This window comes from Vulpes lagopus, chromosome 11, assembly GCF_018345385.1.
Source record: "Vulpes lagopus strain Blue_001 chromosome 11, ASM1834538v1, whole genome shotgun sequence".
Taxonomy (NCBI): domain Eukaryota; kingdom Metazoa; phylum Chordata; class Mammalia; order Carnivora; family Canidae; genus Vulpes; species Vulpes lagopus.
Window position 1 is genome coordinate 42,939,789 of NC_054834.1, and position 23,439 is coordinate 42,963,227.

General features: G+C 38.0%; 1 pseudogene; it reads left to right on the forward strand.

The window, feature by feature from the left end:
• Nucleotides 1-23,439, forward strand: part of LOC121471538 — a 62,218-nt pseudogene that overhangs the window by 20,815 nt on the left and 17,964 nt on the right.

A 23,439-nucleotide genomic window follows, 5' to 3' on the forward strand; every position in this document is an offset into this window, starting at 1 on the left:
AGACAGAGAGAGAGGCAGAGACATAGGCAGAGAGAGAAGCAGGCTACATGCAGGGAGCCTGATGCGGTACTCGATCCCCTGAATCCAGGATCAGGCCCTGAGCCAAATGCAGATGCTTAACCGCTGAACCACCCAGGCATCCCCCTTTGGTTCAGTATTAAACAACATTACTGAAATACCATTATCTATCCCTGCTTCCCAAATTGAAGCTTAGACTGAGATACTTTACTAAGGAGCCCCCCCCCCCCAATGTTTCTTTCTCATTTTAATCTCCGAGGTCAGTTTGGACTTGGTTTGGAGTGGATTTTATGATCTCCAAGAACCGCAACGCTCTTACTCTTTCCTATGCTAATTAATCTTACTGATTTGACCTCAAGTCTCAAATAATATCACCTTTTGGATGTTATATTATAAAATCAATCAATAGTGACAAAACAGATGTTGACAAGCAAGTGTAGAATTGATGAGAAGACAACCTGCCCCACTGCCTTCCCTCTTTCTCCATATTCTACTCTTGGTCCTCTAAGTAACTTAATACTCCAGGATTTTGAGGAGCTCTTAGGCATGTCTCCAACTGCTTTTCTGCTGATGATTGTTCCAGTAAGCCTCTAGGTAGGTGTGCCACTACCAATTTCCATCATTACCAATATATATCCAATTCCAAAGAGTATGAATGGTTTATTTAATTACAGAGACTTGATATTCTACTTTGGAATGGTTTTCGACAGTTGGTTTATTACATACAACAACAAAAGTCATCATTTTTGTGATTTTATGCCTTTTCTCACGTTTCTCCAAAAGTCAGAAATGCCATTATCTCCTATTAAGACTCAGCAGAAAATATTCTCCTGTGGCCTTTTCAAAAAGTCTTTACCTGTTCCTCCCACTGGTTCAAAACAATGGGCTCAGAACCATATTTATCAGACTGTACAGTGGTTGCCTGTGTATGTTTATCTATATATCTAGCACTTATGTTATCAGAATGTTAGACAGAGGCTTTGAATTCAGAAAGTTTGGACTCCATCATTAACTTCTTGTGTGTCTTTAATAAAATCACTTGAACATGCTTGGTACTAGAACTTTCCTCTATCTAATGTTTTTAGTAATATCTACTTAATGGACTTGTTAGGGAAAATTAAGTGAGAAAATTAATAAAGAAGGTCTCACACAGTGCTAAGTATAGATTAAGTGTTCAAAATATCAGCTGAGCTGGTTAAATCAGAATGACCAATGTGCCACTGGCATTGTCACTTCTGGTAGAATTCATGCTCATAGCAATGGCTGGGTTTTTTTCTTTTTCATCATATACTGAAAAGAATTCTCATTTCTCAAAAATTCCAGCCAAGAAAAAAATGAATATCTTTGTTCTGATTTCAGTGTCCCAAAAGTTCCCTGACAGAAATACAACATGAGCTATAAATCCCCCAATCCTCAAAGTTCTACCAATTATCAACCAAAATACAAAATTTTCCTAATTCTTCCTCCTTCTATATGTCAAGCAGTTAGTGAGAAGGTGCTTGTAAAAATAGTAGTTTCCCCTTACTCAAACTCATTGACCTTTTGCCCTTTCTAAATGTGTTTCCCTCTTCAACATTTGAAGAACTACAATGTTTCATCTTTCCCACTGAATAACCAGTGATTACGTAGGCAAGGTGCTATCTGAAACAGTGGGAAAGAAGAGGAGGGCAGAGAAACTTTCCCTAGGAAATAATATTCACATCACTAATTTAGCTGGAACACTGCTGATACACTAAGGGATTTATCTACTACTAGAGAAAGCAGTACTTCTGAACCATTAAGATTCCAAGTAACAAGTGCATAGTTGGAACAATACTGGCAAGTGGTCATAATAAGAAATTCGAAGTAGAATACTTAGGACATTGCTATGGAAAGACAAACCAAATTTGCTTTTCAAAAGTTATCCACAACTTTTAACACATGGACCACAGAAGATAAACAGTAAAAAAAATGTTTGAAAGTGGCGGGGGGGGGGGGGGGGGGGGCACCTCGGTGGTGCAGCTGGTTAAGCATCTGACTCTTGGTTTCAGCTCAGGTTATGATGTCAGAGTCCTGGGATTGAACCCCATTTTGGGCTATCTGCTCAGCATGGAAACTCCTTGAGATTCCCTCTCTCCCTCTCCCTTTGTCCCTCCTGCTTGTGTGCTGTCTCTCTCTCAAATAAATAAGTAAAATCTTTAAAAAAATGTTTGAAAGTGTGACCATGGATAAACTGCCTAAAATCTGAATTTTGAGCAATGACATGAGAGCCAGAAGCCCTAACATTTAATTAGGAAATAAAGAAAAAAAATGATTGCAACTTCGATGAACATAGGATTTTGACTACTGGGAAAGACAGGAAAATATTAACAGACAATAGAGTATCAGGATGAAAAAGAAAAGGAATATTTCAGAAACTTAAACATGTTACCACACCCTGTCAGTGATCTAAGGATCTTCATATTTCAAGTTCCAGTGGTTAATTATCATTCCTTCTCGTACGTGATCTATCAGCTGCATTTAACTCATACAGACCTCCTTATGAAAATACTTATATTTTCACTTGGTTCTAAGAGATTCCACTCCCCACTCCTGTCCCTTGCTTCTTTACTGGATCATCTCCTTTCCAATTTCTCATACTGAGGTTCTTCTCAATCTCTACTTTGTAGGTGTTCTAATCAAGTCCCATTTATGTGCTATTGTCCTCCAAGTTTATATCTCCAGCTCTCACTTCTCTCCTTAAGTCCAGACTCCTGCATCCAACTCTATTCAGTCTTTTCTCTTAGATACCTAACAGGGCTTTTATTTTTTTTATTTTTTTAAATTTATTTGAGAGAAAGAGAGAAGGAGGGATGGAGGGGGTGAGAGAGAGAATCTTAAGCAGGCTTCATGCTCAGTGTGGAGCCCAATGCAGAGCTCAATCTCATGAACTAAGCTGAAATTAAGAGTCAGATGCTTAACTGACTGACCCAGCCAGCATGGAGCCCAACTCGGGGCTCGAACTCATGACCATGAGATCATGACCTGAGCTAAAATCAAGAGTTGATGCTTAACTGACTGAACCACCCAATCATCCCTGTCCTATACTTTTTTATAACTCTTGGCTTGGGGCATCCCAGTGGCTCAGTGGTTTAGCACCGCCTTCAACCCAGGGCGTGATCCTTGAGTCCTGGGATCAAGTCCCATGTCGGGCTCCCTGCATGGAGCCTGCTTCTCCCTCTGCCTGTGTCTCTGCCTCTCTCTCTGTCTCTCATGAATAAATAAGTAAAATCTTTAAAAAAAATAAAAATAAATAAAACTCTTGGCTCATATGTCACTATTAGGCATTATATTATTTATTTTTCTATGTGTCTGCCCCACCATCTCCCCTTGAATATAGGCTCCATGAGGGCAGGGACTTGTCTGTTTTGTTTTCTGCTATACTTTCAGTGTCTAGAACAATTTCCAAAACATTATGGGAACTAATAAATATTTTTGAATAAAATAAATTACTAATTGAATGTGGGTGAATCATTTATTTAGTAAATTATGAGTGACTTATAATATAGATGTTGTCAATCTCAGTGAAACCTCTTGATTTTATAAAATCCCCAGCAGAATTCCTACACACCTGGCTAGTGATAATAGAAGGTTCTGGAGTCTACTTCTATGGAATTCTATATGACTCACATACAAATGCAAGTGTAACTTCCATCAATAGTAACTAAACATCAACACTAAGTAGCACATTTTGACCTATAAATTAATAAAATATTATCAATAAATCTGAAGGCACGAAGAGTCAAAGAGCCTAAGAAACCAAACAAATATAAAGAAGCCACACACAAAAAAAGCAAATGATTAGTATTCACACATGTGGTAGTCAGCCTGGGATCACAAAACCAAGGTAGGAAAAGATCAAGGCCAAATCACTTGATTTATCTCCACATGACCAATATACACAGTTTCTGCAGAAAACTGAGAACTTACTGGGGCCATTTATTGTCTTTCCTCTAGAGTTTTCAGAAGATACTATGAGATTTGCTCAGTAAAATTTTGGAGGACTCACTGAATGACAACATAATGAATCCAGGTTTCCTCACATACCTTAAAAGGAGTATAGATGTTCTTTAAAAAAAAAAAAGGTCATCCAAAAATATCAGGTTAATTGTCCTTAAAAAAAAATCCAGGAACTAAAAGATTCTCACCATTAGTCACTTGCACAAGACCTCTGTGCCATTTACTTCTGGCCAAGGTTCAGGAGAATCATGAGATGACAGAGGCAGATGCTCAGCTTCAAAGACAAATACTGGGGATTTCTCAAGGACAATCCCCTTCTCTTGAGCAGCTTCAAGTGTATTTAAAAACTGGACATATGCACAGAAATACACACACACACATACACACAAATGTATAGAATCATGCTAACTCAGATATACCACAGGAGATTACAGGAGACATATGGATCAGTCATGAATTCCTCTAAGTTTTGTTTTTGGGTTTTTTTTTTTCTTCTGATTTATCATTTTCATGTTTGGAAAGGATAATTAGACTAATATATCTGAAAATTTGGGTATTTACACATTTGGGAAAATTCAATCTTAGAAAAGCAGGTTGTTAAACAACACCAAGGATTTTTCTACCTTTTTATCTTTCATTCATATTTCAAATGCTGAGTGAGAGCAGAATCAGAATGTCTCCCTCTTCAGCCTGGGGCCTTTGGGTGCCCAATACTGAAGAGTTGCTACTGGCCTATCCAAACTCTTGAGCTAAAGGGACACCAGGTTGTTTTAGTCGATAAAGCATGTGACTCTTGATCTCAGGGTTATGAGTTTGAGCCCCACATTGGGTGTAGAGATTGCTCAAACTCTTGAACTAAAAATAACTGTCATAAAAATTTTATTAAACATGCCACATAATATGGTTAACCCCAGAGAGAAACAAAGAAAAGACAAAGACAAAATTAGATAAAAGAGTAGTAGGAAAATGCTATGCAGGACTGAATAAGTGGTTGACATATATTCTAAAGTAGTTTCTCATTTTAAAAAAGAAACTAAAAATAATTTTATCCCACTTTGTTTAGTCTCCTCTTCTCTCAGTTACCTAAAATAGGAACTGTAACTCCTTCCCTTTACTTGTCAAAGACTGTAATTATACATATATAATCAAATAGGTACAAAATATATTCATTTATTTATTAAACAAATATATATTGAACAGCTACTATGTGATAAGCTCCTTCCAGGCACCAGGGAAATGGCAGTGGACAAAGACAAAAATACCTGCTCTCATGGAAATTATACTCTAGTGTAAGCAGACAATTTTTTAAAAGTAAGAAGTAAAAATAAAGAATGTTAGATGATTATAATTGCTGTTGGTGAGAATATGGCAGGGAAGGAAAATAAAGTGTTTTGAAGGGTTGCAATATAAACATGATAGTCAAGGAAAACTTCACTGAAAAGCCATGAGACGAACAAAATCTAAAAGAAAGGACCAAGTCATCCAGATATTAAAGAAATATTCTTTTAACCAGGGGAAATAATTTGTGCAAAGAGAATGTGCAAGAGGTATAGTCAAGGAAGAAGTGTCAGTGGCATGAAGTACTCAAGAAAGACATAAAGTTGGAGAGATTATACATGGTCAGGCTGCTTAAAGCCTTGCAGGGCATCCTAGAGACTTTTGCTTTGCTCTGAGTAAAATACAAAGTCAATAAAGCATTTTGAACAGAGGAGTAAATGATCAACTTTTTTTTAAAGGCTCACTCTGGCTGCTATACTGAGAATAGACTAAAGGTGAGGGATGAGATGAAGGATAAAAAAAAGGAAGGTTTGTTAAGAGGTTATTGCTTTAACCCAAACACAGGATAATGATGGCTTAGAGCAGGTTGGTGTCAGTGGAAATGATGAGAAGGAACCAGATTCTGAATATTTTCAAGACAAAGTTAACAGGATGTAGTACAGACTAGATGTGAAAGGCATCAAGATTGATTCCAAAGATTGTGGTCTGAGCATCTACAAAATGGAATTTTTATGTGTCCATGGAGCTCAGAAAGAATTTGACAAGAGCAAGTTAAGAGTGATGGGAAATATGGAAATCCTAATTTTGAGATACCTACTAAACATTCAAGTTAAAGGGAAGAAAGAATGAAGAGAAAGAGAAATTAGGGAATTTATAGCAAATGAATAGCATTAAAACCATAAGGATGAATGAGATGACTCAGGAATTAAATCAGAACAAAAGAGAGATTTGAGGACTGAGATTTGGATCACTCCAAAATTAAGTCAGGACTTAAAGAGGAACCAGCAATAGAAAATGAAAATAAATGGTCTACAAAGTGAAAGGAAAACCACACTTGTCCTGGAAGACAAGTGAAAAAATATTTCAAGGAGGAAGTGATAATCAACTATGTCTGATTTTACTCATAGTTCAGGTAAGAAGAGGATTGAGCATAGATCTTGGTTTCGATGACAGAAGATCTTAGTGACATAGACAAGGGCAGTTTCTGTGGACTATTGGAAGCAAAGGTTGACTCTGAATAAAATGGAAATAGAAAAAGTAGAGAGGAATTAGAAAAGAAAAAAATTTGGACAGTGTTTGAAAGGGGGTAATGAGATGAAGAGACGCGATGTTTTTTAAAGGGAAAAGAAAATTCACTTAATCCATATGTACATACAGATTAGAAAGATCATGTTAAAAGAGAGAAAATTACAGAGAGAAGAGAATTTCTGAAGGAATATCCTTCTGGAATGGGGAGAGTTAGCCCTGGCCATCCCCAAGGGCAATTCCTCCATGGTAACAGCAGAGAAAGTAGAATATTTGGGTATAGAGGCCAGGGGTTGAGTAGATGAGAAATTCTCCTCTACTTGCCTCTATTTTCTCAGTAAAATGGGAAACAAGATCATCACCTAATAGTAAAGCTTCAAAGAGTAAAACTCATAACATAATTCAAGGGAAAAACAAATAACATCCAGAGAGAAAGATCTGAGACCTGCTGTCTGTTTAAAGACAAACATCTGTGCAAGAGCTCAACACAGGACAAGATGTGTCGATGTACTACCTGCAACACAGCCTGTGAAGAGACAGGGATGAAGAGAGCCACCGTTTTAAGGCCACACTTCAGGGAAATGAAACTCAGTAAAGCTAAGTCAGATCTGGCTTCATTTTTGCCTCCAGTTCTGTCCAGACTCAACCATTACCACCAAGAGGTTTCAGTTTTACCACCAAGTAGTTCTTGTATACTTACACATATCTATTTGGTGGTGGGAGAGGCATGTGAGAAACAGAGGAGCATTAATTTATTTCTTTGTTTTTAATGAGCAATCCCAATTTACGAAGATTTTATATTTCTGTTACAAAGTCATCACTGCACCTTTGCACAAAATATGTTGCATTTCAAAACTGGCCTAAAGTTGACTGCTTTTACATAAACCGGAATTTTCTCACACTTAAGTGGAGAAAACGGGCATGTTCCTCCTATATTAGAGCAAAATGGTTACGTATAGACACCACAAAAAAGATTTGTGAATGAAATGAGTCACATTCTGTAATGAAAACTATGTATATGAAGCTTATTATTCCATATTCTACATATTTACCTGCAAAGATTATGTCTTTAACTCTAATAATCCTCAGTGCTTATTCATTCATTCGGCAAATATTTATTAAGTAACTATTGTGTATCAGGCACATAGTACACAACAGTGAAGAAACAAAGATCCTTGCTTTCATGAAGCTGATTATATTTGAGAAGAAATAGAGATAATAGACAATTAACATAACAAAATGTTAGAGATGTAAGGAGGTCCTAAGTATAATGAGAAAAAATCCATCCGAGCTGAGAAAAATGAGGACAGTTTGGTGTGGTCAGAGTAAGTCTCACTAAAAAACCAACATTAGCACAAAGACTTGCTGCAGTTGAAGGCAAAGTCATAGAAGCCCTTTGGGGAAAAGAGAGCCAAGCAGAGGGAGCAAAGGCTCTGAGGAGAGAGGGCATGGAATGTTCACAGCAGTGTGTTGGAGCAGCTCCAGGGTGTTGGAGCAGTGTGTGTTCACAGCTTGTTGGATGCAAGTGAGAAGAAGAGAAGAGAAGAAAGAACTGATTACATTCATTGTGGGGCCCTGTGCGACATAAAAATGTGGAGCTCTTTGTTCAAAATTATTAAGAATTTCAAAATAGCTGTAGCACAGACTTAAACCGTGCACCCACACCTTCTGAGCACAGGACCTTATGTGATTACACAGGTCACACAATCATGAAGCTAACTTTGGCAGGAGACAAGGTCAGGTCAAATAGGAAAGTAGGGGAACATATTCTGGAGGGTTTTCTAGTCCTAGGAACTTTGAGAACTTTGAGAACCTAAGAACTTTGAGAGAAATAGCACATCACTGGAGGGTTTTAAGCAATCTAACTTACAGCATCCCTGCTGGAATTAGTTTGGGACCCAAAATGAAAGCAATAGGCTGGCTAGCAGGCTATTCCAATAATCCAGGTGAGAGGTGAGATGGTGGTTTGGTCCAAGGACAGTGTTTGTGGAGGTGGCGAGAAGTTCCAGACTCTGGATGCACCTTAAAGATGAAATTGACAAGGTTAGTGATGGATTTTATGGAGGGAGAAAGAAAAACTTCAAGAGGAATGAAGAACGGTTCCAAGATTGGTGGCCTGAGGAACAGAAAATCGGAGTTGCTGTGAACTTAGACAAGGAAGTGTGAGAGAGACAGACGAGGTGGTGGTGGAGACACACATCAAGAGTTCAGTTCTCAACACAGAACTTTGAGATTCCTCTTAGACGTTTCAGTAGTGGAGACAGTGAGTTGGCCATTGGACACGTGAGTGTGTTATTTAGGAGAGTGGTCATGCTGGAGATATAAATGTGGAAGTAATCAGAAAAGCTTGAATTCTTCAGTGCAACCTAAAGTAAAAGTCTCAACTGATCTAAATTCTCCAAAAGTTCTAGGTTAATCAAAATTCTTTGTTGCTACATTAATCTTGGCTAATGATATCATGTCCTATTTACTTTTTACTCCATTTCCTTTTAATTTTTTTAAAGATTTTTTAATTTATTCATGAGAGACACACAGAGAGAGACAGGCAGAGAACACAGGCAGTGAGAGAAGCAGGCTCCATGCAAGGAGCCTGACGTGGGACTCAATCCCGGGTCTCCAGGATCACACTCTGGCCCAAAGGCAGGTGCTAAACCGCTGAGCCACCCAGGGATCCCCTCATTTCCTTTTTATTTAAAGGGTTTTTTGCCCCCTCATTTAACAGCACGAGTTGGCTGAAACTGAATGCCAAAGAGTTGGGGAAAACTGTTTCTAAATATCACAATTAGTTTTCTGCACCAGCCATTGACTTTTCAATGGTTTTGGAACACACTATATTTTTTTAAAATTTCTAGAATGGCCCTTCTGTTTCTCCAGAATAGCCCTTCAGTTACAGAAATGTACAGAAAATATTCATCTATTCCATCAATACTGTCATCATTAATTTAAGTGCAGAAAATAAATATTCTGGTTTAGGAATGTTACCTAGTAGGTTAAGCAAGGGCTGCATATTATTCTTTTGAGCCAGTGAGAAAAGGGAATTGTCCAGTGATGAGTGGGACTAGCAATGCATGGTGTCTGGACTTTTGCTTGTACCCAGTGAAAAAGTTGGGGTTTTGTTAGTTTTAGGAGTTGCTTGTAGTAAATTAAGAATAGAAGAAGCTGTTTTTACAAAGAAAGGGCATCATAAATCTCTATGTTCAAACAATATTTTGTAAGGGCCTGGGTGTCAAAAGGATGCAAGAAATTGGAAAGAGGGGCATTTTCTGTAAGCCTGCTCAGAACCAAATCCACAATTCCAGCACATCTGAGAGAGGCAGTTTTAAGAGAATCTAGAGACAACCCCCTTAGCAGTATCCCTGTCAAACTCCTGAGAAGTGCCCTCAAGAGAGAGGCTGCCTGGGATGGGTAAGACAGGAAATACCAACAAGGAAGAGAAACGCAGGATGGAGGAGGAAATGAGGGGCCATATGGTGGTTGTATGCAAGTGCCTCTCTGAAGAGCTCAGAAATAATTTGAGAATGAGTTGTAAGAGAGGACTGGTATTCAATAATTGTGGTGAAGGAGGGTTAGAATCACTGTAGTTTACTTCACTGTTTATTGATGCATGATGTCATCTCTACATCCAGCTTGGTAAAAGATGCATGTACATATATATATTCTAGTTTCAAATGGAGACCAAGGGACTGTGTATTTATTAGCTGAATTCTTTGAAATTGGTTTCCTAGTATTATGTGCTGTGGGCTCAGGAATGTAGGACCACATCACATCTCTAACCTGGGTGAACTGCATTCTTCTTTCCAGTCTTCTGCTAATTCTCCTTTTTCCTGTTCTCTGTCTCAGTGGGAGGAATGGATGGAAAGAGAATTTTCAAAATTGGAATACAAAAGAAATACAGATTTCCATTGCTTGCATGATACTTTATACCTCACTCTCTTTTTGTACGCCAAAAAGATGAAGGAAACCTAGCGGTGTTACTATTTATTTTAATTTTTTTAAGATTTTATTTATTTATTCGTGAGAGACACAGAGAAAGAGGCGGAGACATAGGCAGAGGGAGAAGCAGGAGCCCTGTGGGGAATCTGAAACAGGACTTGATCCCAGGACCCCAGGATCACAGACCTGAGCCAAAGACAGATGCTCAGCACTGAGCCACCCAGGTGCCCCAAGAGGTGCTACTATTTAATAACTCAATATAATATGGATTATAATAATGTCGGCAGTGGGGATAATTTCAATGTAAAATAGAACTTATTTTTTACTGAAATTTGCATTAAACTTATTCTCAGGTTTGAAGATGGCCTCTATTTTGCGGTTTTTGAATGAGTAGTAAAAGGTAAATTGCTCTAACACACAAGCAGAAGAAGAAATATGTCTCTTTCGTGTCTTTAAAAATATAATTATATCCTCCAGGTTCAAACTGGGTATAACATGAGTAATTGTTTTATGTGTTTGATAACAAAGCTCTAAAAATATGTATAAAAACACTGTAGTAAAATCTACATTTTACTCATCACATTTCCAATGTGAATGGAAAAAATACTTTAGGATTATATCATGTGCATGTTAGGTAATTTGTTCACTCCGGTAATTCATATAAAATAAAGTCTCTCAATCTCAGCACTGTAGACACAGAAGCTGGATAATGTTTTGTTGTGGGAGGCTGTCCTATGCATTGTAGCATATTGACCATATCCCTGACCTCTCACTACCCCCTGCTCAGTCAGGACAATGAAAAATGTCTCCTGAAGGTGTAAAATGTCTCCCATGTGACAAAATCACCCTTGGTTCAGAACCAGTGATACAGACTCTATTACTTTACAGGCTACAATGGAAAACTAAATTCATTTTCATAATATATTTTCATTTCTTTCATTTTGAGCAACTACTTTGAAGTCATCAATCAAGGAAGACAACAAAACTTTGTCAAAAAGATAATGTAAAACATTTTATCTCCTAAAATTATTAAATGACACTATGCACACTGTCATTTGATGTAGCATACAAATTATCAGTTGTCAGTGTCATAGTCTTGCCACTCACAGATGACACAGTTGACTAATCTACTTCCTCCTTCAGAAACTCAACAGCCTAGAAACAGTAAGTATCAGGCGACTTTTTTGTTCACTCAGTAGGATCTATGTCTCACTAAGCTGGGCAATAGGCAGGAAGACCACAGAATTATACTATAGATTTGTTTTTTAATCTGTTTTATCTGTTACAGATAAGAGCTTAACTTTGAACACACTTTACCACCGACATCTTTTTAATACAATTACTTTTCATGTCAGAATTTTGAAAAGCTTTATGTCACTTATTTACATTTACTTTTCATATGGGAAAAGCAACAGTTAGAAACATCTAACTGGATCATAGATAAGTTCAACTATTTCCATACATTCTCATCTCTTGTTTTATGATCAAAGGAAAGCTACCATTGGACAGAATTCATGTGCATAAAGCATTTCTTATGAGGAATATAATGAGGATCTCTGCAGCAAAGCCAGTTTTCAAGACAAGCCTCTTATTTTGAACAATATTTGGTAGAAGATAATACCAATAATTGTCACACATTTTGATTAATTCTTACAATTCCTAAGTTTATTCTTGTTGTTGTTGAACTTTGACCTTGTTTTGCGACAATATTTCATTCAACAGATGTTTTTTAACTTCCTCTACTAATTATACATTTTGTTTCTAGACCATCCAACACTTTTAAAGGCATATTCCAGACAAGAATATCCAGGTGGTGGCATTTCCGAGAATACTGATAAAAATAGAAAATATCTTTTTTAAATTTTTTCATGTTGTTTTAATGAGGAACAAAGAAAAAAGAGGGAAAGAATTCTTCCTCTCCTCATAAGGCAGGACAGATGAGAAAATAGAGAAGCAGTAAGAATTAAATACTTTCTACTGTGAGGGAAACTTTTTCAGATATTGAGATAAATGGATTTTTGTGTGCTCTGAAAAGAGAAACTTCATTCTTTCGAAAGTTTTCAGCTTTTTAAAAAATTTTATTTATTTATTGAGAAAGAGGAGGGGGGAAAATGAGTGGTGGGGAGGGAGAGAGGGAGAGAAAGAGAGAGAGAGAGAGAGAAGCAGACTCCCCACTGAGCAGAAAGCCCAATGCTGGACTGATCCAAGGACTCTGGGATCATGACCTGAGCCTAAGGCATAGGTTTAACCACCTGAGCCACTCAGGCGCCCCTGTTTTCAACTTTTTTTAAAGGACTTTATTTATTCATGAGAGACATAGAGAGGCACAGACATAGGCAGAGGGAGAAGCAAGCTCCCCATAGGGAGCCTAATGAAGGACTCGATCCCAGGATCCCAAAATCATGACCTGAGCCAAAGGCAGATGCTCAACCACTGAGCCACCCAGGCACGCCTGCTTTCAACTTTTTAATTTGATTTTTTTTTTTGGTTTAAAGCAAAAGGATTTGTTAAAAAAAAAAAAAAATCCTCTTTAATTTAAAAAAAAAAAAACAGTATTCAATAGCAACCGTCTGAAGAGGAGAAAAAAGGAAAGAAAACCAAAAAAGCCACAAAGCGCCAGCTGCACTTAGTTCCTGTTCACTCAGGGCAGCTGGTGACGTAGGCTTGTTGTATTTTGAATTCACGTGTTAGAACTGTTCATTTAGAGAGGAAACTGGCTTTAGCATAATCTGCAGAAGACAAGAGCATTCACAGAACTGTTATTTTAAAAGGTGCACAGAAAACTGTAGTTCTTACTTAAATTTAAATGAATTTCACCTCAGCTAAAACGGGGGAACAATAGATGTATTTTATGGTAAGTAACTTCTGATTTTAAAGTTGAACAGTTTCATAAACAATTATTGGAACCTGAGAAAGAGTGAAACATCAAAACTTGAGCAGTTGAGAGTTTGGGTCTCACTGAGGAAGGATGCTTGGAAGAAAGGTAGGCAGGGACCAAGGACCCCACCCTCAGGGGAAACCACCCTTAAAAGGATTTTACACCACTCTGGAAGGAACCCTCCACCCTTTCCCATGTGATAGATAGATGACAAAAACCTGATTGGGTGACAGGTACAGGGAGAGTCAATCAGATTAAAACAGCTCAACAACAAGCCCATAAAAACCCCTAGACTTAGAAACTCTGATAGTAACCGTTTCTGGTCCCCTCCCTCTTTGGGAACTTAGTACCATCACTTTGCTATCGATCAATAAATTTTGCTTTGCTGCCCACCACTCTTTGGTCTACCTGTTCATTCTTTGAAGTGGCTTGACTAAGAACCGTGGACACCAAATGAAAAAATCCTGCAACGTCACTACTCAAAATAGGGGAGCTGGAAGGAGCAGCCTTGCTTTGCCTTCACCTTGCTTTGACATCCCTGAGCTGGGGGTCCAGCAATCTTGTTTACCTTCAACCACACCTCTTGGGTGAGACTTGAGGACCTCTACTTGTAACATGGATCTTGTGAGATCTCTGAGGCTAATGTTGAGGAGAAGAAAATTTTCACCCAACCTTGATTCTTTGGTTGGTAAATTGATAAATGGAAAATTAACAGGACAAAAACAAATTTAATTATGTATATATAGAAGCTCCATAAGAACATGAGACCCAAGGACAATTTGGGTCATTGAGCTGTATAAGCCATCCAGAGCTAAGGAATGGGATAGCGGCCTGGGGTTTCAAAGGGGAGGAAGGTAAGTCGTAGTACAAAAAGAGATGTTTGGAATTAGATGTTTGTCCTGCCTGGAATTAGATGTTTGTCCTGCCATACAGAGAGGTCATTCCAATAAGAAGCTATCTCTTGTAATAGCTTTCTTTTTGGGCTAGGACTCCTATATAAATTCATTCAGGTAGTTAAGGAAGAGGTAAAAAAAAAAATTTTTTTTTAATCTGCTGGGTCTTTTTTTTATTTTTAAGATTTTATTTATTTATATGAGAAAGAGAGAGCAGGAGGAGGAGGAGGAAAGAGGGAGAAGCAGACTGCTCACTGAGCAGGGAGCCCACATGGGACTCCATCCCAGAACCCAGAGATCATGACCTTAGCCGAAGGCAGTTGCTTAAACAACTACCACTCAGGTGCCCCAAGTCTGCTGGGCCTTGAGTGCCTTCAGCTCAAAATAATCCTCATGCCAAAGTGGGCTATTTTGGGGTCAAGTATTTTGCTCTTCATTAGTCACACCTTTGAAACTTCCGCATAAAGATTGCTTCATCTCATCTCAGTCTTCTAGTCCTAATAACAGGTCAGTTCAGTTAAACAGGGTGTCTCATTTCTGGAGGTGGTGATGCAGGTGCATTTCCAAAGTGAGACCTATGGTGCAAGCAATCAGGTATTTAATAAGAGGCATTTCTATGGAAACAAAAGAAACATAGTTGGTTAATGACTGAAGCAGACTATCGTCCTCAAAGTTGGTTAATAATAGAAGATTATTGTCCTTGTTTCTGACTTCTGAAGACAGACAGTTGAGAAGATTGCTGTCTGGCTTGAAGCATCTCAGTTGGAGAGGAGGCCAGCATTGGCGGTCCGACAGATTTTCCTAGTTTGCAGTTTGAATGTCTCTGGTGATCTTTCTGAGTGGCCACATAGCAACAGGAATAAGACTGTCCATGCATGAGCTACTGTGGTGATTTCTCTTAAGTTTCTGTCAAGTTGTTCACATTTAGTTTTAAAGGGAAAAGGCAGCTTTTGCTTTTAGTGATTCCAAGACCAAAAGATGGGAGAAAATTGCATATGTTAGTTCGGAGAGTTGTCACCAGCTATGAGGTAACTGGAAGGATTCAGGATCCAGTCCAAAACCCCAAAGACAATGAACAGCACTAGAATCTAATATCTAAAAGTGGCTATAATGATAGGACGGGAGCCTGGGTGGCTCAGTCGGTTAAGCACCTGCCTTCGGCTAAGGTCATGATCCCAGGGTCCTGGGATGATTAAGCCCCAAACTGGGCTTCCTCCTCAGTGGGGAGTCTGCTTCTACTTCTCCTTCCACCTCTGCTTGTTCTCTCTCTCTCTCTCAAATAAATAAAATATATATTTTTTACATAGTGATGAGGGGGGCAGCCAGGGTGGCTCAGCGGTTTAGTGCCGTCTTCAGCCCAGGGCATGATCCTGGAGACCCGGGATTGAGTCCCATGTCGGGCTCCCTGCATGGAGCCTGCTTCTCCCTCTGCCTGTGTCTCTTCCTCTCTTTCTGTGTGTGCCTCTCATGAATAAATAAATAACGTCTTTATAAATAAATAGATAGATGGATAGATAGATAGATAGATAGATAGATAGATAGATAGATAGTGATGAGGGTAGTTGAAAGGCAGGCAAGGACAAGGGGTCTGTGCCCTAAGAGGAAATCACCCTTAAAAGGTTTTACACCACCCTAGAAGGAACCCTCCACCCTTTCCCACGTGATGGATGACAAAAACCTGATTGGGTGACAGGCACATGGAGGGTTAATCAGATTAAAACAGCTGCCAACAAGCCCATAAAAACCCCTAGACTTAATAACTCCAGTGGCAAACCTCTCAGGTTCCCTCCTTCCTCAGGAGTTTTGTACTATCACTTCACTATTGCTCAGTAAACCTTGCTTTGTTGCTCACCACCCTGTCTGAACTACTTCTTCATCCTTTGAAGCTACTGACCAAGAACCTTGGGCACTGATGGAGAAAAAAATCCTGTAACAATAGTTTCTATGGAAACAATTTTTTTTCTCTCAGTCATCCTCATTTCTATCAAAGATAGCCAAGTTAAGACCAATGTGTTTACACATTAAGTCTAGTTTCAAGAAACTTGGCATGATTATTTACATAAATGCAGCAAGAATAGTGATTGATCACATACATAGGCTTTGTTAAATTTGCCTCAATGGAATTTTTTCACAAGAAACTTTAGACTGAGCTTTTAAAAGCCTCTCAAGGCTAAGAAGCCATGCCAAGAACTCACCATCAGACCTTGCCTTCAATGTCTATAAATTTGGGTGAATTCCTCTCTTCTTGAGGTGCCCCAAATATCTTGAGGTTCCAGAGCCTGTCAGGAAGTGATCTTCCTTACTCACCTGATAAGGCTGCTAGGAACACTGTAAGCCAAGTACCAGGTCAATTTTTCCAAGGAGCTGTATTGGCTCCAAAAAGTCCACCTTAATTCGTTAAAGCTATCTGGTCGTTGAGTATGTCTCTCAAATATGACAGACATTTCAGTCAAAGCCTATGTGATATAACCAATGCTTCCAACTGTGTCCTGTTACAAGAACAATAGATTCTTACTAAAGTTACCTAAAACTGTATTACCACAAAAATAATCCTTACCATGTTTCCAAATTCTGGAGGGATCAGATCTGCTTAATTGTTACACCTTTGTTCACAAAGATATTACCAAATTGTTGATAGCTTATGACTAAAAGAGAAGATTTCTTTAAATCTAGAAAAACAAAAAAGAACCGGCAATGTTTCAAACAAAAGTCATAATAATTACAGTCATCCTCATCAGTTTATTCAGGTCCATGTAATTAACACTTGTTCTGCTTGAATCCAGTTATCCCCCTGTTCTGGAAATTCTTAGTCAACTCAGTTTCATAATCTTAAAGTTATCAGAAACCTGAACTTGTCAAAAGGCCTTTTTTTGAATCTCCTTAAAGGCAAAGTACTTCTGCAGGAATACTTTCACAAAGCAACAGTATAAAGCAATAATTATCTGTACATGACCAAAACACTTTATATGCCCATTTTTTTTTTGTAATTTAATTTCAATTTTGCTAACATATGTACATCATTAATTTCAGATGTAGTTTTCAATAATTTATCAGTTATGTACAGCATCCAGTACTCATCACATCATATGTCCTCCTTAATGCCCATCACCCTGTTATCCCATCCTCCTACCAACCTCCCCTTCAGCACCCCTCAGTTTGTCTCCCAGAGCTAAGTCTCTCATGGTTTGTCTTCCTCTCTGACTTTTCCCCATTCAGTTTCCTCTCCTCCCCTTATGGTCCCTTGCACTATTTCTTATATTCCACATGTGAGTGAAACCATTTAATTGTCTTTCTCCAATTGATTTATTTCACTCAGCATAATACCCTCCAGTTCCATCCATATTGATGTAAATGGTCAGTATTCATTCTTTCTGATGGCTGAGTAATATTCCATTCTATGTATAGACCACATCTTCTTTATCCATTCATTGACTGAAGGATATCTCAGCTCATTCTTAAAGATCTAATGAGTTCATTGTAATGGAACTGACAATAAAATTTGGTTATTTCTGTGACATACAACATATTAAGGTAATAGCTAGAATTGTGATAACTTTATACCAGAACATATCAGATTTTTAGGAATTTTATGCAATTTCCAATATTCTTACGTTAATGACATTTATCTACATAATATAACCTAAAAAGCTTTATCATCACTTCCCATGTAGCTTAACATACCAAATAAGTCTAAGTAGTGTAATATCTCTCTTTTTAAATGGAGAGAGAACAAATATTTTCAAATGTTTCAGGGACCATCTGGAAATTCTCAAATTTAATTTGAGGTCAAAAAAGACTATTTAGAATTTTATTTTGAGAAGTTTGTCAAAAAATATTAAAAGAGAGACTTGACTAAATATAATCATAGCTCATTGTGAAATAATGCTTACTTATTTAATGAAAGTGACAAAAGATTTTAAGGGCAAATACAAGAGATTACATAGTTATGAACAAAACCAGTAAAATACCTGATAAAGCACAGAAAATTATTTTGATAAAACAGAATTTTTGCTTCTAGACAGATTACTTAACAGGTAAAGAAACTTTCACAATCTGTTATCAAAACAGACTAAAGTCCAAGAAAATGTTATCTTTTTGAAAGAGAGAAAACCAATTCTAACTTTACACCAGCATACTTTTGACATTAAAATGTATTTAACTTAAATTTATTATAGCCTTAGCCAGCTTGACTACACATTAAAAATCCTTTCCAGGGCAGCCTGGGTGGCTCAGCAGTTTAGCGCCACCTTCGGCCGAGGGCCTGATCCTGGAGACTGAGGATCGAGTCCCATGTCAGGCTCCTTGCACGGAGCCTGCTTCTTCCTCTGCCTGTGTCTCTGCCTCTCTCTCATTCTGTGTCTCTCATGAATAAATAAATAAAATCTTAAAAAAAAAATCCTTTCCAAAGATTCCTTCTCTACAAACCTTCTACAACTTTTTTCTTCAACAAAAAATACATTTCCGTTCCTCACAACTTCTTTTACTAAAAATACACATAGTACTTCCCTAGCATAGGGAGATTTTTCCCTTACTATTTCTAGTAACTTCAACTACACATATTAGAATTTTTAATACCTAAAAATTTTACTTTTTAAAAGATTTTATTTATTTATTTGACAGAGAGAGGGAGAAAGCACAAGCAGGGGGAGCTACAGAGAGGGAAAAGCAGCTCCCTGACAAGCAGGGGAGCCTGATGCTGGCTTCATTATGATCTGAGTGAAAGGCTGAAGCTTAACTGAGCCACCTGCCCTTAGAAATCTCAATTTCCAAAGAAAACTAAGGATTATGCAATTGTGAACTGTTATATCAACATTCTTTAGATTGGCAAATTTAGTAACATATTTCAGAATTTCTAGAGACATATACTTCCTCATAGTACACATTTTTTTTAACATAGCACAAAAGCATGTTTACTAATAGACTCAAATACCTTTTAGTTCCTCTGTAAAGGGAAGCCAAAAAATGAATCAATCTATATATAGCAGTAGTTTCAGTATTTTATCTTATTTGGAAATGATCTGAATGTTTAATGACTAGCCATCATTTAACTTAGCAATACTTAAATGTTCCAGATTACCAAAGATTTGGGGAAGCTATTTCAAAAGCTTATCTAAAAATTCTCATCACACATCCATTTAATTTATCTGATCTGAACAATCATACTCATGGTCCTGAAGATTTTGTTACAGGGTTTCTTTTCCTTCCGTGCCAGTGGTTCTTGGTCATGCCACTTACAAGAAAGAAGTAGACCAGAGCACCAGAGCAAAACTTATTGAGCAACAGTAAAGTAACAGTACAAAGCTCCCAAAGACAGAAGGGACCCGAGAGAGTTGCCACTGGAGTTTCTAAGTCTAGGGAGTTTTATGGACTTGTTGGTGGGCTGTTTTAATTGATTAATCCTCCCTGTGCCTGTCATCCAATCAGGCTTTTGTCATCTATCACATGGGAAAGGATGGAGGGTTCCTTCCAGAGTGGTGTAAAATCCTTTTAAGGGTGGTTTCCTTTTAGGGAGTGGGGGGAGGAAGGGTTTGGTCCCTGCCTGCTTTTCTTCCAACTATCCTTCATTAATTTCATGAGCCATTAAAGCAGTTAGCCATCATCTTAAATTATTTTTCTTGCTGACAAATTCTATAACATAGATAACATGAGCTTATATGACTAATAACCCCAGTAGAATAAATGTATTCTTAATGCTAATAATTAAAGACTTTATGTATTAATTAAACCAACAAATTTAAACTTGTTTGAACACCAAATAGTTTCTTAAATCATGTGATCTTGAAAAGCATTTAGATTAGTTTCTATTGTATTTTTTGAAAATTTTTATGAATAATAAATGATTGGTTAAGCCAATCAAATAGCAATATTTTAAAAATTAAGTTTGACAATCTATCCAGAGATAGGAAAAAAAATACTGCACATCTACAATATACATATGTAGACAAGCAGAATCATACAGACACAGAGACCTTATAGTTACCAGTATTTGTAGAAAAGATTTTTCATTTGCCTGATTTCCAAATAATGTCTCTCTGTTATTTTTTTCTTTCCTGTAAGAAACCTCCCCCTAAAGTTTGCATTAGAAAAAAAATGGTTAAAAAAAAAAAAAAGAAAAGAAAAAAAAATGGTTCTCGAGTCTAGAGAAGATGAGGGTAGAAAGTATCCAGGTTTCTCCAAGAAGGACTTTTGTTTCCCAAGGACAATGCTTATAAGACATTTAAGATAGAGAAGAGAGGGTTTTGGTTTGGTTAAAAGGATAAGTTGACTTTTAATTGCTTCTAGAGCCACATTTCTGACTTTGTAGAGATTGGCAAGACAAAGACAATTTCCCCAATTCCCCTAAAATACTGGATTCCAGCCTGAAAGTCAAGGAACTGACCTACCCATCCAACTATCTTATCTCCAATTTGCTTCTTTCTCTGTGGGCACAGTTTTATTTTAATTTAAGGGAGAGCCTGCCCGCCCCCAAAAGAAAATTCCTATTAGGCTCTGAACATCAACTGTGGTCTCAAGTTCAATCAGACCAGTAGCCTCCTATCTTGTTTTCTAATCTCAGGAGGTAGTTCATTTACAAAAATTTGAGAACTAATCTCACTAATCTCAGGAGGTAGTTCATTTACAAAAACTTGAGAACTGTCCCCAGGTTTAAGAAAATCTTTAACTATGGCCCTTAGCTCAGCTCTGACCAAAAAGTAAAGCATACCTGAAAAAAAAAATTGCCTGTAGCCTCAGGTGGTTTTATTTTAAAAGGTAATTGTTTAATACTCTTCAGAGTGGAAAGGCAATTCAAACAAAGGATTACTAGAAGGAACACTCAGGAGAACATAGAGAGAAGCCATAGGAGTTATATCAATCTTGGTCTCTTGTTTTAGGTACCTCTTAGACCTCTAATTTTTTATTAGCCTTTTACAACAAGCTTTTCAGTGAAACCATTTTGGAATTTTGAAGACTTTTGGAGGATTCTGCATAACAATTATAATGATATTCCAATATGTTTGTTTGACTTGGAAACCCTTGCTTTTAAGTGTGCTTCTTTAATGAGCTTATCTAACTGGAAAGTTCCTCATACTGGCCTTTGTAATTCTAGGTGGTAATTCCCCCAAGGGCTGACAGCGGTTTGGTAGGGCCCTAGCCACAAGTGGGGTTTACCCTAAATTCTCTATCCAGCTATGTCTAGCTACAAATGGAACATAATCCACATTTCTGTCTGGTCATATTTTGGGTCTTCAACCTGAGTTACCAAGCTAAGTTCTCAGAACACAAAACAAGCTTAGTAAGATTTTGCCATTTTTGTAAATACCTATGGCTTCCTGGACCACAGTGCTTAGACATAAAATAAGCAGGTGATGGGCTTAACTCTGGATTTTAAGTGAGTGTGTGTGTGTGTGTGTATGGCGGGGGGGATGATTTACACTGGATATGGAGTTTAATTTTTGGTCTTTCACTTTGTTAAGGGAGTCCCTAAAGCTGGCCACTATATTTCTTTGTTCTCACTTTTTAATCTGGTCTTTTCCTAGGTACCAGTGAGACAATTGTTTAGAATGACAGCTCTCTAAAAATTATTTTTTCAAATATAACCAATGCAAAGGATCCATCCTCTAGCCATTAATGAGCAGGATCTTATTAATCTCAATAGAAACTCCAACCAATAAGCCTTTCCAGGGCTTAACAAAAGGTACAAAAAGCATTTTCAAAGGAGTTGCATTAGCTGCAGCCCTCACAAGATCCAGAAACAGGTGATAAGCACGGTGTAAGGAAAATGGTATCTCTGGTTTCCCGGGAGACCATGACACTTCCAGTCACAGATCCACTAATCTATGACACCAGGCAGATACTACCTGGAATGGGATTTTTCCAGCACTAACTAAGGAAGAGAGTCGAGACAACAAAAGCCTCTAATAGAGCAGGACCCCTTGTGACATCTTTCCTGAGAGCTGGCATCATCAGCCACAGAGAGTGCTGCCTGTGATTTTCTCTTTTGGAACCGCAATTAGACTGGTCACCGAGATGTGCACTGGTATGGGCACCTTCTGGCTGGGAGCCCAGAAAGAATGTTCTCACTGGTCACAAGACCAAGCTCTGAAGACACAGAACAAGACAAAAGAAAAACCTCATCCAGTTTTTCTTCTATGTACATTAGTATCTTTAGTTAAGGCTCAGGTCTCTTGGAGCCACACTAATACCTAAGAGGGATATGCTGCCAAATTGAGAATTGTGTGTTGTTTCAGAGTGTATCTCATTACACAGATTTTTTTTTTTGAGGTTGGCAGGTGACCTGCTGTCAATCTAACCTACTCTGTGACCAATTTATTCTAATCTGGGAGTCTTTTGAGCTAGGTGGCGAGTGCTTCAACTCCTCTGAAGTACTGAATCCATGCCCACCAAGTTTTGTGGATTTGGCTTCCAAGTTATCCTTCAGCAACAGTCCTAACCTCATGTACCTGTTTAACCCACAACAAAGTTTGTATAAACAGATGCTGTTCTGGTAAGAATCACAAACTTACCAGTCTGTGAGGCTGAATTGAACAGCAGGTTTATAGGACCTATGCCTGCCTCTGCCCCATGGTTTCCCTCCTTAAGGCAAATGACATGACAGGCAAAGACAAAGACAAACAGTGACCATTCCTGGAAGGAAAAGGATCAATAAAAATCAACAGTACTTACAATAACAAATCTTTACCAGAGTCACTACATCCAAGAAACTAGCTCCACAAATATTTCTGCCAATTTTAAAATTAGAAAAAAAATTATTTTCAGCACTCTCGTTTCCACCAGACCCTGTAGGCAGAGATCCAAGAGACTGGCATGGTAAGAAATTTGACCTTCTGCCCACACTTGTCAAAAGTCCCAAGATCTCTCTACTGTAGCAGCTCCAAAGTGAGCAGTGGTGAAGTATCCTGCCAACTATGCCAGCTGCTGGAAAGGAAAGCTTTTTTCTCTATACTTTTATGGTTCTTTTGCTAGTGAATAGATATGAGACAGGTTAATAGAAAAAAAACAACAAATTTTATTATGTATGTATGGGGAGTCCATAAGAACATGAGACCCAAGGACGATTTAGGCAATTGAGATTTATATGCCATCCTGAGCTAAAGAATGAGATGGAGACCCGAGGCCCCAAAGGGGAAGAGGATAACTCACAGGACAATAACAGGAGCCGGTGTTGGTGTTTGGTAATTAGATGTTTGTCTTCCCATACAGGTAGGTCACTCAGAT